Below are 17,805 nucleotides of genomic sequence, written 5' to 3' on the forward strand. Positions count from 1 at the left end.
CAAGGTATGTGGCCCATAGGGATTAGCCCAGTTTATGTGGCCCATAGGGATTAGCATCCTGGGGGCAGAGAGCAGGATGGAGAGTAAATTTATAAGGACAAATGGAGAGTATTCCAACATAGTCTATCATACCTTTGGCATACCCACTTTTTCCTTCTAACCAAATGGAAAGCTTTGTCTGAACTCAGAGGTCATACAAGTCCTATCAGTTATTATATAACCATAATGTGTCTCAGTTTCATAATACTGTCACCTAAAACTTAAACTATTAACCCTTATCAGTGTTCTTAATATCGAGTAATTGATAAAGAAAAAGCAATATAAAGCCTAGCTGATACAGGCCTACTTCTGTGGATTAGAACCCATTAGGCTTGGGTTGATAATTATGTCTTTCTTCTTTCACAACCTATTCCAATTTTTATTCAATTGCTTTCAGCATCTTGCTGAATGAGTTTCATTATTTGAAAGGATGACCCAAATGTTTATTTCCACATAATCTGAGTATTTGGTGATCTTTTGGGTAAAGAACTATTAAGAATCTTCATGAATTCCTTTGGTTCCAGCTACACACCTTATTGCTTCAATTGGCTTGGTGTAATCTAATCACCTTGTCCAATATAGCACCATTACCTGTCATTTTTCTTCAGCAGCACAGCATCAGAGACTATAATGGATGAGAAGTAGCTTTAGCTGCCAACTTACTGAATTTGATTGTCCCTCTTAGTGGAACATTCTTTCTTGGGCATTAAAACCTAAAATCTACTGAGTTAACAGCTGCAAGGGTAGGAAGTAGAAATTCCTCAAGTGGGTTATTAGGTGAAAAAGTTAGGGGAGCCATTCTCACCCTGTGCCCCTCTTTTCTTGAACACATGCATTCTAATGTTGAAAAAGATGGCACCACATATTGGTTGCTGTTTTAGGGCATGTAGTCTATCTCAAAAGACAACATTCTAGTTTCAGTGTATTATCTCCCCATTGGTACTATAACAAGAGTCTTCAGCAGCCGTTATACTGTTCTATCAAGCTATCTGTGTCTGGATGATGGGATACACCGTAAAACTTAGGGATTTTGCCAGAGGCAGTCTATTGCCATACTATCTTCATTACAATATGAGGGTTTTTGTTTGTTTGTTTGTTTTGGTTTTGTTTTGTTTTAATCAGAAGAAATGCTGAGTGTGTATGGTGATGAGTAAGTCGTTCTGAAAGCCTGTGGTGGCGTAGGCAGGGAAGACAATCCTTATCTAGAATCTATTTCTATTCCATAGAGGAAAAATTGCTGCCTCCACCATGATGAAAATCAGCTTGTCACCACATGGTGGTGGTGTCCTCGTCTCATCAGGGAGATGGCTTATTGGGGGCAGGACATTGGCTTCTGCTACTGGCAGGTGAGCACTCTCCAGTGCTGGTGGCAAATCAGCCTTGGAATAGGAAGTTCATGATACTGGCCTATTGTGCGCATTGTGAGAGCAGGAGAATGGTTAGGAAAGTGAAATCCAAAGAATGGGAAATTTCTTCTACTTAATTATTAGGAGACTCTCCCACAGTAGATTGATTGGGATCATGACCTGATGGAGTAATACAAATGTTTATTTCCATGTGATCTGAGTAGGCATATATTTGGATACAAACATCTTCACAGTCTGTGATAATTCTGATAGTTTATCCATCTACCTCTCCCTTTAAATTCCTAGCTCTAAGTCTGCTGGTGTCGTTTTCCTATTCTGAGCTGCCAATTATTAGGCACTGTCCATAAATTGATGTAGGTTTGTGCTTCAGAATTTCTCTTCTATGTGAAGTAGATAAGCAGATGTATCAACTGACATTATTCTAAATCCTGGGAAGATTTCATCAAGATTAGCCCTGGGAGTGACTGTAATTCTGTAAATCCGCTTTTAACTGGCACCATTGCACCAACAGATTCATCTAAGAACAGGTCCATAGTACTTCATCTGTTAACTGATTATAGAGAACTTCCCACAAGGCTATAAATGTTGGTGGAGGTAGAGGCAGCGAAGCAGTAAGAACAGGTACCATGGGAGTCTGAGCCATCTCCTCATCCAGCTTTCTAGTGCCTTCTAGACTTGTTCAGGCTTCTATATACTATTTTCATTTTTCAATATAAGGCTGCTCTGCATACCTAATTTTATAATTTGATGGATCATACAAAGCTCAAGTCATAGTAGGCACTGTGGGTCACATAAACATTTGCTGTTTCATGGCCAGTGTTAAGTCTCTACCAGGGCCCAGTAGCTTTTCAAATAGAGGAAATGTTTTTAAGCATGGGAAGGCACGACCTCATGCCAAAACTTGTGCTGTGATTTTCATATTGTAGTTTTCCGTAGATTCGATATAACACCTGAGTTTGTCGCAGACACTTTGAATACCATTTTGTCATTTAATCATAATGCCTGAAAATATAATATATATTATATTATATTATATTATATTATATTATATTATATTATATTATATTATATATATTATATTATATATCAACATAATCAACATAATAATATATATAATACCTTGCATCTGAGCTTGGAACTGCTGCAGAGTAGTTTATACTCTGAATCTTATTCAAAATGGGTACCCAGGTAAATGGCCCAAAGCATGACACGCAAATATGGCAAGTATTACCTTCAAAATCCAAAAAGGCCCAATAAGCGCCATGTCTCTTCTTACTTGTGAGTTGTACTAAACTAAATAATTATTAAATTGAATAAAAGATGGCAATGGATTGTAAAAGACTACTTATCTTTAAAGAATACCTCTTTATTTTTCATTGCTTTTGCATGAAAAGAGAACAGAAATATCCCTGATATCTCTATTTGTATCATCTAATCTGTGTTTATATTATCTATGTATTCATATGTATATACTTATACACTTGATCCTTGAACAACATGGGTTTGAACTGTGTAGGTGCATTTACACGTGGATTTTTTTTTTTAAAGATTTTTTATTTTATTTTATTGAGAGAGACAGAGAGAGAGAGCATGAGAGAGAGGAGGGTCAGAGAGAGAAGGAGACCCCCTGCTGAGCAGGGAGCTCGATGCGGGACTCGATCCCGGGACTCCAGGACCATGACCTGAGCTGAAGGCAGTCGCTTAACCAACCGAGCCACCCAGGCGCCCTGTTTTTTTAAGATTTTATTTATTTGAGAGAGAGAGTGAGAGAGAGAGAGCAGGGGGAGGGCAGAGGGAGAGCAACAAGCAGACTCCACGCTGAGCGGGGAACCTGATACGGGGCTTGAGCTCACGACCCCGAGATCATGACCCAAGCCAAAACCAAGAGTCAGACACTCAACTGACTGAGCCATCCAGGTGCCCCTACACATGGATTTTTTTATAGTATTGCACCATACATGTATTTTCTCTTCTTCATGATTGTCTTAGTAACATTGTCTTTTCTGTAGCTTACTTTGTTGCAAGAAAATAGTATAAAATACTGATAAACATACAAAGTATGTGTTCATCGACTGTTTACTGGGGAAGCTTCCAGTCAACCGTAGGCTATTAGTAGTTAAGCTTTGGGGAAGTCAAAAGTTATACATGGATTTTCAACTGCATTGGTTGTCGGGTAGCCTAGTCTCCACATTGTTCAAGGGTCAACTACATGGCATTTTACAAACAGAGCATAAGAATGTATTAATACATTTTCCGATTTTGTTTTCTCTTTTAAGGGGTTCTCCTCATATTACTTAAGCTTGGAAGGATTATCTCAATTGATTTACTATCTTAAGGCATCTTTTGATATCTTGTCTCAACTCTAGAAGTATGGGAGGGAACCTGCATAAGCAGACCTTTGTCTTTTTGACATTTTATTTTGAAATAATTATAGACCTACAGAAAAACTGCAAACACAGTAAAGAAACTTCCCGTATATTCTTTTTTAAAATTTAATTTAATTTTATTATGTTATGTTAGTCACCATACAATACATCATTAGTTTTTGATGTAGTGATCCACGATTCACTTGTAGTGATTCACGATTGTTTTCATATAACACCCAGTGCTCCATGCAATACTTCCCATATATTCTTCACCTAGCTTTCCCTAATATTAACATCTTAAAAACCTTTGTAACACTATCAAGAAGAGAAAACTAACTTTGATACAATACTATTAAGTAATTTACTGATCTTATTTGAATTTTGAAAGTTTTCCCACCATTGCCCTTTTTCTGATTCAGAATCCAATCCTGAATCTCATGCTCTGTTTGGTTGTCATACTTCCTTACCTTCCTTCTAGGATAGTTCCTCATTTCTGCAGTCTTCCTATGTCTTTCAAAACCTTGACACTTTTGAAGACTCCAGGCCAGTTATATGTAGAATGACATTCAATTTGGGTTTTTGCTATGTTTCCACATGATTGCATTGATGTTATACATTTTGGACAAGAATATTACAGGAATTATTTGCCTTTCTTTTTGCACGATATCATGAAGTACATGAGGTTAATATATCTTCTTGCTGGTAGTGTTAACTTTGATCATATGGCTAATGTGGTGTCAGCCAGTTTCTTTCACTTGAAAGTTATAATTCTTCTTTTTGTAATTAACAAGTTTCTTGTGAGGATACTTTAAGGCTATCCAAATATCCTGTTCCTCATCATACTCTTACCCACTAATTTTAGCATCCATGGATGATGATTCGTGTCTGCCATAACTATTTTTGTGGTATATGTTTAATGATGAATTTCTATTTTGTTTATCCCTGCTACATTTTTAATTGGAATTTTCCTGTAAATGAGGAGCCAATTCTTCTCCTGCATTTATGTGACTTTTTATTCACTCATTCATATATTGATATGGATTCACATATATTTATTTTATTCTCTTTCTTATAATCCAATATTATTATTATTATTATTATTATTATTATTATTATTATTATTATTATTATTTTGTTGCTAAATTTATGTCAACTTTAGCATTTGGCAGCTTTGAGTTAGCTCCTGTGTTCTTTCAATATGCCCCCATTTCCTTTTATGTATGTTCTTACTTACTGGCAACTCAAGATGTTTCAGGGTCACATTGTATATCTCTGTGCCCCAGCTCTGACAGCAACCACTTCCCAGGGACCTAGTTCCTTTTATTGAAGAATAGTATTGAGAAGACTAGTGTGGGCTAAGCAGCTTCCTCCTTTTCTTTTTTCGTTCTTTTTTTTTTTTTTTAAGCAGCCCCTTTTTTAAAGCAATTTTATTGCTGAGAGTTCAAATCAGACATGAGATAATTGATGTGAGTCAACTTCAGAGTAATACTTCCCAGAACAAAAATCTCAGAAACTGTATGGAAACATTAAATGAGTGTGTGAATGTGGCTAAGGGTGAGGAATTTGCAACAGCAAATTAAACATCACACTCGAGAAAGTGGTAGAAATCCATTGTGGGAACTATTTAACTTCATTTGTAAAAGGAAAAAAAAAATTCACTGAACTTCTGATTATCAGCGGTTAGGAGATGAGGTATGACCTAAAACAGGGCACATTCTTATATTAGAAATTAATTATAGGGGCATGTGCGTGGCTCAGTCATTAAGCGTCTGCCTTCAGCTCAGATCATGATCCCAGGGTCCTGGGATCGAGCCTCACATCGGGCTCCCTCCTCGGTGGGGAGTCTGCTTCTCCCTCTCCCACTGCCCCCTGCTTGTGTTCCCTCTCTTGCTGTCTCTCTGTCAAATAAATAAATAAAATCTTTAAAAAAAAAAGAAATTAATTATAGGTTGCTGTGTTAATATAAGAGACTCCATTAGTTATTAAAAGTTTAGAGTTCCCATTCTTTTGGTGAGAAAATAGAGAATATGATATTATTCCAAATATAATGCTAGTACCAAAGGGTTTTAACATCTGAATTCCTAACACTAAAATCCTAGTCAATAAACTTAAAATGATGAATGTGATATTTCTTTACAACAATAAAAGGAGAAAAAAAATGCATCCCACTGTCAAGACTGTATTCATGGATTATGACTCTCTGAATTAATAATCTCATTATGAGTAACAAGCAAACTATGGATATTTTAGACATTATTTAAGAAATTGTGATAATTCAAAAAAGTAAAATCATTAGTTTTTTTTAGCTTTACAAAGGATTTTCCCCCTCTCTGAACCAAAAATGTAACATTAGAAAGTGAGACATTTTACTTATTTAAAATCTATTTCAGAAAAAGTCAGATTACCTAATCTCAAAGAAAAAAAGAATGATTGTGGTGGAAATATTCTCTTATTTGCACTTACGTTTAACTCCTTCTAATGTTCTCCCGTATAACACAGTCCTCACACTGAGGTGTCTCATCTTTTGTAGGAGTGTATTTATCATCATTCTTATTAGTAATATCATGACATTTTACTATCAGAAGATCTTTCTATAATCATGGCTAGTTTTGTGTACCAACTGAGGGCACTATAAAATGCCACTATTGGATCAATTGGATGAGTACTCCCTAATGGAGTACTCCCAATTTTTTATGGGAGTAAATTTTTTTTTTACTTTTTTTTTTTACCTTTTTTTTACCTTTTTTTACATTTTTTACAAATGTTTCCCCCCCAAACCAAAAAGATAACATTAGAAAGTGAGACATTTTACTTATTTCAAATTTTATTTCAGAAAAAGATTACCTAATCTCAAATAAAACAAGAATAATTGTGGGGCTTGTAATTTCAGTGGAAATATTCTCTTATTTGCACGTGTGTTCAACTCCTTCTAATGTTCTCCCATACAACACAATCCTCACAGTTGAGGTATAAAAAATGCCAGGGCTTGGGTTTAACACAACCCTATAACTTTAACCAGCATCTCAGGTTCACTTGAATTTAACCAAATAACAAGTTATAGAAAGATATCTCAATTCGGTATTAATCAGAATATAATCTATGTGGGAGATTCCAAATTCTGAGCCAAGGTACATGTGCAATTCTACCAAAATGGCAATGAGACTTACCGATCTCCAGCTATAAATCAAGATCATGTATTTCTCTTTATATTACTTCCACATTAATTGTGGATATTAATATGTACAATTCAAATAAAGACTGGACAGTACACAAAATATTTTTCTAAAATAAGAGGTTGAAATGAGATTACTTGAGGCATATTTTGCTAAAAATTACTATAACACATGCATCATTTTCTTAGAAAATTTTTTTATCAAACTCAACAACTTCATTTTAATATCTTTTTAGATTGCTAAACCTGAGGAATTCTAACTTTCAGAATTTAGTATTTTGTGTAACTACAAAAAATTACATTAGCTTAAATCATTATGATTTCCATTTCACATACTAGAATTTGAGAATTAAAACTATGGTCAGAAGAAAAAAACAGAATGTTCATGATTTCAGGGTCTGATTTAAATGACTTTGACCTTTGACAAATAGGAAGATTGAGTATGATCCCATAACCTGTTTCTCCAGCTCCTTGTATACATCTATCCCCCTTTCTTTATCTCTCCCCAGGGAGTGGCTTTGTCAGTCAGGTGTGATACAGGCAACTGGGCCTCTACTACTGATGTTCCCAATTCATGACTTAGGAATGAATCATAAATGGGGATGCATTCTTTTAAATAATCGATTCCAGGGTTTCATCCTTTGCGTCTATGAAAATAGTAAGGGGAACTATTTGCAATTTTTTTTAAACTTAATTAAAATTATGCACTTCTCAACACTAAATGAGATAACTGATTGTTAATTTTTTCCTTTATTTTGGTCAAAAGTTAAATCAACTCAGAATAATGTTGGAATATCTTTTTGTAATTTTCTATGACTTTAATTAGTACAGAAAATAGACAGGGAAACTTGCCACTTAATAAGTACAATTTCTTGGGCGCCTGAGTGGCTCAGTCGGTTAAGCGACTGCCTTTCGGCTCAGGTCATGATCCCAGGGTCCTGGGATCGAGTCCCACATCGGGCTCCCTGCTCTGCGGGGAGCCTGCTTCTCCCTCTCCCACTCCCCCTGCTTGTGTTCCCTCTCTCGCTGTGTCTCTCTCTGTCAAATAAATAAAATCTTTAAAATAAATAAATAAATAAATAAATACGATTTCTTATTAGTTAACAATTGAAAATAAACAGAGTCATTCGCAAGAATAATAAAAAATAAAGAAAAAGAAATAATAAAAAATGATCCTGTTACTATTCATATGTGCCCAAAATAAACAAACATTTAAAACTAATCAGGATGTGGTAAGAACCAAAAATGGAATATAAATACTAACAAATGAACCTAGCTGTATTACAAATGAAGTTAACTGTATTACAAATGAGTAACACATCTAAACTAAATGGAGTAGGGAAATCAAGAACCGATATAAGTAACTGTGGAAAACAGTGTCATGATTGGATACTGTCAGGCTAAAGATAAAAATGAACTCTAGTCCTTAAAATGTTTTTCATAGCAGTATGATTTAGCAATTCTGAAACTATTTTATGTGTATGCTAAAATTGAACAAATCAGAAAATACAGTGTGAATACAATGAGAGCCAGCTTTCTCACTTTTGGGAAAAGAAATTACAAATAAGGAAAAGAAGAAGGCTAGAATGAGCCAGGTAGTGTCAGATTTGAATTGGAGGCATCAGTATAAACTCATGGGTTTTGATTGATAAATAGAAAAATAGATGTGGGATGTACACACACTTGAACTCATATGGGGTTAGTACATAAACATCTATTTCCTAGTTTTGTCTGTGGACATGGCCTAGAAGCCATGACATCCTGGTAACAATGAGCACACCTAGCTCCCAGATCTTTGTTTATAAACACCATTCTCCAATAAAAAAGAACTAGAGCTCCTTAAAGAAATGCTTGATTCCAGAACTGTGGTGGGAAAATATGAGTAGTCTGAAACTTCTGGTCCCAGAGTGTAAGAAAATTAAAAAGGAAGGAAGGAAGGAAGGAAGGAAGGAAGGAAGGAGGAAGGAAGGAAGGAAGGAAGGAAGGAAGGAAGGAAGGAAGGAAGGAAGGAAGGAAGGAAGGAAAGGAAGAAAGGAAGAAAGGAGGAAAGGAGGAAAGGAGGAAAGGAGGAAAGGAGGAAAGGAGGAAGGAAGGAAGGAAGGAAGGAAGGAAGAAGGAAAGGAGGGAGGGAGGGAGGGAAGAAGAACACAAGAAACAGCCTGAAAGAGCCCCTAATGTTCAAAGCTGGAACAACTTTTCAATAGAGTAAATAAAGAGTGTTGGAATAGAACTCATAGAATAAAATAAATGTTCAAAGAAACTTATTGATATAAATAAGTAATCAGATTAATGAATAAATGGAGGAGACATGACAGGTCTTCCTTTTGTAAAATTCTAACCAATATGTATGGGGAGGGATAAGAGAAATAAAGGATATTCATTAGTCAGTCACTACAGCAATAATTGTCGCAGAGAAGATCCATTGATGAATACTAAAATTAGGGAAAATTAGGGGAAAAGTTTGATGAGGAAAAGATTTGCATAGTCTCAAGCATGTCCCCCAAGATACTTATGAAGTACAAAAGGAAAGAATAACTTTACTGTGGGGAAACCCAACAGACACCATCTTAACCAAGTGATCAAGGTAAACATCACCAGGAATAACACATATCAACATCATGAACCCTTGATATGATGCCCTGAGAAGGGTACAATATTATTGTGGTACTTTTGAAAAGAATGCATAATCTCAATCTAAACATGACGAAACATCCAATCCCAAATTCAGGGTCATCCTCCTACAAAATTACTGATCAATACTCTTCAAATGTGCCATCTTCATGAAAGGCAAGGAAAGACAGAACTGCCATAGATGGTATAACAAGTACAAATAACAACCAAATGTAATGTGGGACACTGTGTAGAATCCTAGAAAAGAAAAATAACATGGGAAATTGGTAAAATTTGAAAAAGGTCTGTGGTTTCATTAATATGTACCAGTGTTACTTTTTTTTTTAAAGATTTTATTTATTTATTTGACAGAGAGAGCGATAGCGAGAGCAGGAACACAAGCAGGGGGAGTGGGAGAGGGAGAAGCAGGCTTCCTGCCGAGCAGGGAGCCCGATGTGGGACTCGATCCCAGGACCCTGGGATCATGACCTGAGCCGAAGGCAGACGCTTAACGACTGAGCCACCCAGGCGCCCCCAGTGTTACTTTTCTGTTCTTGATAATTTTACTATGGTAATGCAAGATATTAACATTAGAGGAAGCAGCATGAGAGATATAAGAAACTCTTTGTACTATTCTTGAACACTTCTGTAAGTCTAAAATTAGATTAAATAGTTTTTGAATAAATTTTTAAAAGGGACTTTGAAGTAGAAACTTGGGGGCCCATGATGTCTTCAACTTCCTCATTTTGTACATTATAGGCCCCAAAATATTGAAGGACTTACCTACAGCACACAGTTTGGGAAAAGCCAAGATGAGAACTTCGAGCATTGCCAAGTTTTTGGTATTACTTTCCTGTGGTCCAGTGTATAAAAATAAGAGCTTCATTCGTCAGAAATTGGTAACTGTTGGGCATCCTGTCTGAATTAGACCTTTGCTAGGAAGTTTCAGCTTCCGGGGTTTACACAATGTGGAGATGAATGTCAAAATTCTTTTACATATCTTTTGTCATACTGTCAGTATGCATTACATTGACTAAATTACATTGAATAAATACAGCAGTGACAAAAATGCTCTATCGCAGATAGTCTTGCTTGTCTATACTGAAGATTAGTAAAGCTGCCAGATGTTACTAATTTAAGGGGAAAAAAATCAAAATTTATAAACAAGATATATTTAATTATATTTATTCACATTTTAAAAAATCCTCAACTTTTGAAATGTGAATATCAAGATGCCTTAATTTGGGAAGAAATGTTTGATTCACAAAATAGTAAGTTATACAGGCTAGAAGCACATTTATTTAAAAAAATATTTTTCTTTAATTTCAAGCCATCAGTTATAACTTAAAGAAGTTTTATTTGTTTTTAAAACAGAGACAAGAACTATTTAACCTGCAATGCTGTCTCATTTCCTTATTCATTAACTGTCCAGTTTAGCATTCAGTCAATGAATGTTATCTTTAGGCCTGACAATAATTTTCCTAAATTTCTTTATTGAAAGGTATTCTTTTCATGTCCATCAAAGTAGAAATTAACAACAAAAAAAATATATTAAAAAATGTTAATGGTGGAAGCAAAAAAAAGGGGGGGGATCAGCTCTTACTTGGATTCATGTTATTTATAGATACAAGTCGTCAGGCATATATTTCCAAGCTGAGAGCCTTGGAAGTTTGGTAAGCCCCAGAACTACTCTTGAGAGTTACCTACGTGGTATGAAGTGAGTTAGGCCGGTCAGAGCTGCCTGTTTCCACATATCTCCACTGCTGAATTGCCCATTACCTGGGACTCTGGCATTAGTGTTTTAGAGATAATACCTGTCTATGATGAGAGGAGAGAAAGCTTATCAGAGAGCCTTGGATTTGGGGTTGTAGAATGTTTTACCAATAATTTTTTTTGTTGCCTTAGACATACCACTTTATATCTCTTGTTCTACATTTCCCTTCTGAAAAAGTTTCTTCAATTTTATCATTCTATCTCTAGTATTAAAGAAGATGCCACTGAAGTTCACAGAACCACTGTGCCTGGACCTTGTCTGACTCTATCACGGTGTTACCTTTCTATCTTCCTTGCCAGGAATATAATTCATATGCCAAATTTTAAACCAGTTTTAAATATTTGTATATAATCTTTTTTGTTCCTTTTCTTTTTTTAAATTTAAATTCAATTAATTTACATATAATGTATTATTAGTTTCAGAGGTAGAGTTCAGTGATTCATCAGTTGTATATAACACCCAGTGCTCATTCCATCACATGCCCTCCTTAAGGCCCACCACCGTGTTACACCATCTCCCCACCCCCCTTCTCTCCAGCAACCCTCAGTTTATTTCCTATGGTTAAGAGTCCCTTATGGTTTGTCTCCCTCTCTGATTACATCCTATTTTATTTGTCCCTCCCTTCCATTATGATCATCTGTTTTGTTTCTTAAATTCTACATGAATGAGATCATATGGCACTTGTCTTTCTCTGATTGACTTATTTCACTTAGCATAATACCCTTTAGTTCCATCCATGTCATTGCAAATGGCAAGATTTCATTTTTTAATGGCTGCGTAATATTCCATTGTATATATATATACACCACATCTTCTTTATCCATTCATCTGTGGAAGGACATTTGGGCTCTTTCCATAGTTTGGCTATTGTGGACATTGCTGCTATAAACATTGGGGTGCAGTTGCCCCTTCGGATCACTACATTTTTATCTTTGGGGTATATACCTAATAGTGCAATTGCTAGGTTGTAGGGTAGCTCTATTTTTAACTTTCTGAAGAACCTCATACTGTTTCCAGAGCGGCTGCACCAGTTTGCATTTCCACCAACAGTGTAAGAGGGTTCCCTCTTTCTCTGCATCCTTGCCAACATTTGTTGTTTCCTGATGTTAATTTTAGCCATTCTGACTGGTGTGAGGTGGTATCTCATTGTGGTTTCGAGTTGTATTTCCCTGATGCCGAGTGATGTGGAGCATTTTTTCATGTGTCTGTGGGCCATTTGGATGTCTTCTTTGGAGAACGTCTGTTCATGTCTTCTGCCTATTTCTTTTTTTTTTTTAATTTTATTTTATTATGTTAATCACCATACATTACATGATTAGTTTTTGATGTAGTGTTCCATGATTCATTGTTTGCATATAACACCCAGTGCTCCATTCAATACATGATATTTCCTTTGCTGTGCAGAAGCTTTTTATCTTGATGAAGTCTCAATGGCTCATTTTTGCCTTTGTTTTCCTTGCCTTTGGAGACGTGTCTAGCAAGAAGTTGCTGTGGCCGAGGTCAAAGAGATGACTGTCTGTGTTGTCCTCTAGGATTTTGATGGATTCCTGTCTCACATTTAGGTCTCTCATCCATTTTGAGTCTATTTTTGTGTGTGGTGTAAGGAAATGGTCCAGTTTCATTCTTCTGCATGTGGCTGTCCAATTTTCCCAACACCATTTGTTGAAGAGACTGTCTTTTTGCCATTGAACATTATTTCCTGCTTTGTCGAAGATTTGTTGAGGTCCATTTCTGGGTTCTCTATTCTGTTCCATTGATCTATGTGTCTGTTTTTGTGCCAGTACCATACTGTCTTGATGATGACAGCTTTGTAATAGAGCTGGAAGTCTGGCATTGTGATGCCACCAGCTTTGGGTTTTTTTTTCAATATTCCCCTGGCTAGTCAAGGTCTTTTCTGGTTCCATACAAGTTTTATGATTATTTGTTCCAGCTCTGGGAAAAATGTTGATGGTATTTTGATAGGGATTGCATTGAATGTATAGATTGCTCTAGATAGCATAGACATTTTAATTACAATATTTGTTCTTCTAATCCATGAGCATGGAATGTTTTTCTATTTCTTTGTGTCTTCCTCAATTTTTTTCATGAGTGTTTTATGGTTTTCAGAGTACAGATCCTTTACCTCTTTGGTTTATTCCTAAGTGTAGTGAACAGGGAATGAGGTTCTGGGGCAAAACTCTCTTATCAAAAAACATACATTTGTCAGAGATAGTAAATATAACTTTCATTTAATGGCTTAAGGTTCAAATAACATTTTACACATATCACTTAATCTTCTAAATAGCCCTAAAATAGATATTATGTGATTTTATGGAAGTTGAATCTGGAGCTAAGAGAATGGATGCCTAGGATCATCCATTAGTTAGTAAAAGTTGGAGCACATCCAGCTACCCCACTTTCCACTCTATCATACTGTCTTGTGGACACACCAATTAGCATAAGTTGTTTGATAAATGGAGAGTTCTGGAACCACATATGGACTCTTAAGTCTTTTTCAGTATCTGTGCTTAATAATAAGTGGGTGAAAGGAAAAGAGGAAGACAAGTATTATTTGACATTTTATTTTGTTTTAGCCTGTGCAGATGGTGCCTCCTTTGGGCATTTCTCCCTACAATCTCCTCACAGCATTCACATGGAATAAGCAGTGGTAGCTTGGGAAATTCTTTTATAGGAATACCTCTCTTGACTTTGAGGTATAGAAAGAGAAAGACTTTGAATGAATACACTTGAAAGTGAACACTGCATTATATGAGACTTGAAATACATCAAACCTAAAGAGCCTTACTTCTGAGCCTGTTCTTGAAAGGGCTTGAGAAGGCAGAATGAGTCATGTATATGATCGAAATTAAAGAAAAACTGTCCAAAATTCTCATTGACTGTCACATTTCTAAAGTTAAAAAAAGTGAAAAATGTGATTGTATAGCAAGTCTCATCCTGAAATCCTAGAAAATGACAGTTCTTAGGACTGTAGGGAGGGGGCAAGGGAGGAAGACTGGTTATACAGAACAAAGAAAATTAAAGTAAAAATTCTTAGAGCTTAGAAAATATTAATTTTAGGTAAGAGAATAAATGAAATCTTTACTCAGGGAATCAGCAATAATAAGGCTGATTAGTCAAATTAAAAACCTTTGACTTCAGAATCATGATTACATAGATATGAGAAAAATCCTAGCTTGTGGTCCTGGGCAGCTCCTTAATTACTATATGTATGTACCTTATAGTACATTAAGTATGATATCTGCAATACAAAAAAATTTTGTTCAGGAAAAGCTGTGAAATGGATACCATACACCTTTATTACCTCTCAACATATACCACTTCCCTTTTTGCTGTCCCTTTAACCAATACACACCTAGTGCAGAGTTTGGGCAATGACTGCTTAGTTTCTATCCTGACATCACTCACTTACCAACCTACTGACCTTGGGCCAGTATCATAACCAGGAGATTCCAGGACCCTTCGCACAGTCTAAGGCCAAATCTATTCTGACTGGTTAGTGTCTGTACAATATTGATTTTTTTTAATATGACTAATAATACTCCCAGAATCAAGCACTCTCATTCATTGTTTGTAGATGCATAAAACATTTCATAAACATACACAAAACTGGTAACAGTAATTACTACTAGCGATGGAACTTAGATGAAGGAGGGAGAAGGAGGAATTTCTTTTCACCATATATGATTTAGTTAAGTTTGTACCATGAGTATATATTGTCTCATCAAAGCAGTGATTATTTTTTTCTTAAATTGAGCAAACTTACAAACATAAATCTAGGGAATCTATAAAATAATTAATTGAAATAAGCATTTCTATGATTCCCCTTAGAGAAGCAGCATATAGGAATTAATGGTGTCCTATCTGCAGTATTTGTTTTTCATTTGTGTCTGAGCTGAAAACCTCTCATTCAATTTAGTACAAGTCAGTATTTGAAAGTATTTTGTAAAATCTTTCTTTTTTTCATTTTTAATTATCTGCAATAATTCTGAGAGGCAGTTGCCTTTATTACTGCATTTTATAGATAAGTATACTGGACTACAAAGATTTTTTTTTTAATTTTTATTTATTTATTTGAGATAGAGAAAGAGCAAGAGAGAGAGCATGAACAGAGGGGGAGGGGTAGAAGGAGAAGGAGAAGCAAGGAGACTGACTCAGGGCTTGTAGGGATCGATCCCAGGATCCCAAAATCATGACCTGAGCTGAAGGCAGATGCTTAACCAACTGAGCTACCCAGGCACCCCTGGACAAAGATATTAATTAGCTTGCTTAAAATCACACAGTATATGAAAGATAAGATTCAAATCATTTTTTACTTTTTAAAAATTTTATTCCTGTTATTTTTAAAACAGATTTTATTTTTCAGAACAGTTTTAGGTTCATAGCAAAATTGAGCAGAAGGTATGAGATTTCCCATATAGCCTGTCCCCACACAAGCTTAGCTTACCCCATTATCAACATCCTTCAGTAGCATGGTACATTTCTTATAACTGATGAATCCACATTAACATATTATAATTACCCTAAATCCATAGTTTAAATTAAGATTAATTCTTGGTGTTTTATATTCTATGGGTTTTGACAAGTATATAATGACATGTATCCATTATTATGGTATCATACACAGTATTTTCAATGCCTTAAGAATTCTCTACACTTTGCCTATTCACCCCTCTCTTTCCCCTAAGCTATGGCAACTACTGATATTTTTACTGTTTCATAGTTCTGTCTTTCCTGAGTGTCATATAGTTGGAATCATACAGTAATTAACCTTTTCTGATTGGCCTCTTTCACTGAGGAATATGCATTTAAGTTACCTTTATGTCTTTTAATAGCTTGATAGCTCATTTCTTACTATCACTAAATAATACTCCATTACCTGGATGCACCACAGTTTATCCATTTGCCTACTGATGGACATCTTAATTGCTTCCATGTTTTGGCAATTATAAACAAAGCTGCTGTAGACACCCATGTGCAGGTTTTGGTGTGGATATACATTTTCAGTTCTTTGGGTAAATAACCAAGGAGCGCGATTGCTGGATCATATGGTAACAGGCTATGTTTAATTTTGTAGGAAACCTCCAAACGGTCTTTCAAAATGATTCGATCATTTTGCATTCCCACAAGAAATGAATGAGAATTCCTGATGCTTCACACTTCATCCGCATTTGTGTTGCCTGCTTTAGAGTTTAGCCACTCTGACATGTGTGTAGCGGTATCTCATTGTTGTTTTAATTTGCATTTCTCTAATGACATGTCATGTGAAGCATCTTTTCATATGTGTATTTGCCATCTGTAACTTTTAAATTTTGGGGCCACAAATCTGTACACATTTTAAAACATTTGCCAGCAGATGTGGGGGGTCAACCTCTAGAATTAGAAATGAACGGTAGCTGATGTCTGAGGGCTGAGGGGTTGTGTTTGGAACAGGCTGAGATAGATATCAGAGGACTTGGATCCCAGCTACAGGACAGTATTCCAGTTACTAAACTTTCAACAAGTGGACCTTTTGAAAGTCATGATTTTCTTTGGAAAGACTTTTCTTATGTGAAAAATTAATTTTCCCTAGTCATTCTCTTGAATTATCAGGAAAAAAAAAACAAACACTTTCCAGCTTGTTAGGTACTGAATTGTACCCCCCAAATTCATAAATGGAAGCCCTAACTCCCAATGTGACAGCATTTGGAGATAGGGCCTTTAATGAGGTAATTAAGGTGAAATGAGGTCATAAGGGTGAGCCATAATTTCATCAATGTCCCCATAAGAAGCAGAAGAAACAGCAGAGACTTGCATGTGCAAAGGGCATGTGAGGACACAGAGAGAAGGCAGCTGTCTGTGAGCCAAGGACAGAGACCTTGGGAGAAACCCACCCTGCCAGTATTTTGATTTTGGACTTCCTGCTTTCACAGTGTGGAAAAATAAATTTCTGTTTTTTAAGCCACCTGGTCTGTGGTGGCTGTTTTGTTATGGCAGCCCTAGCTGACAAAAATACAGCTCAACAAAAATGAAATGAATTTATCCACATTAAGACACACCCAGGGTCTATGTGCTCTACGAAAATTACAAGTTACAAATGGAATTTAAGGCACTGCAGTGTATTCAGTATCTTCCATTTTGTCCTGGCTCAAATCTTTCACTGGATATTTTGAGTAGTAATGATGAAACTACTGGTTTTTTTTAAAGATATTTTTAATGATCCATAACAAAATAAAGGAATGGGAGAACCCCTTGTGATGGCAGAATATAAACTTGGTTTACTATAATGCAGTTGCACCATTCATGAAAATAGAAGGATTGCATCTTGTTCATATTTGTCTTTTTACTATAATTTGATGTACACAACATTAAAAGTACTGACACATAGCAGTTTTTGCCCCCCAAAAGTAAAATTCTGCTCCTGCAAAAACAGACCAACAAAATATATGCTAAAAGCATGAATCCTCCAGTATAACATTTTGTCTGATTTAAAATGATTCA

At 35.8% G+C, this 17,805-nt stretch overlaps 1 pseudogene; it reads left to right on the forward strand.

Annotated features, from left to right (window-relative positions):
* LOC123852013 (proteasome maturation protein-like) overlaps window positions 1-17,591 on the forward strand; it is a 31,536-nt pseudogene extending 13,945 nt beyond the window's left edge.
* Window positions 17,592-17,805: the final 214 nt, after the last annotated feature.

This window comes from Mirounga angustirostris, unplaced genomic scaffold, assembly GCF_029215605.1.
Source record: "Mirounga angustirostris isolate CCGP_5_RB_7025 unplaced genomic scaffold, mMirAng1.0.hap1 SCAF_10, whole genome shotgun sequence".
NCBI classification, from domain to species: Eukaryota; Metazoa; Chordata; class Mammalia; order Carnivora; family Phocidae; genus Mirounga; species Mirounga angustirostris.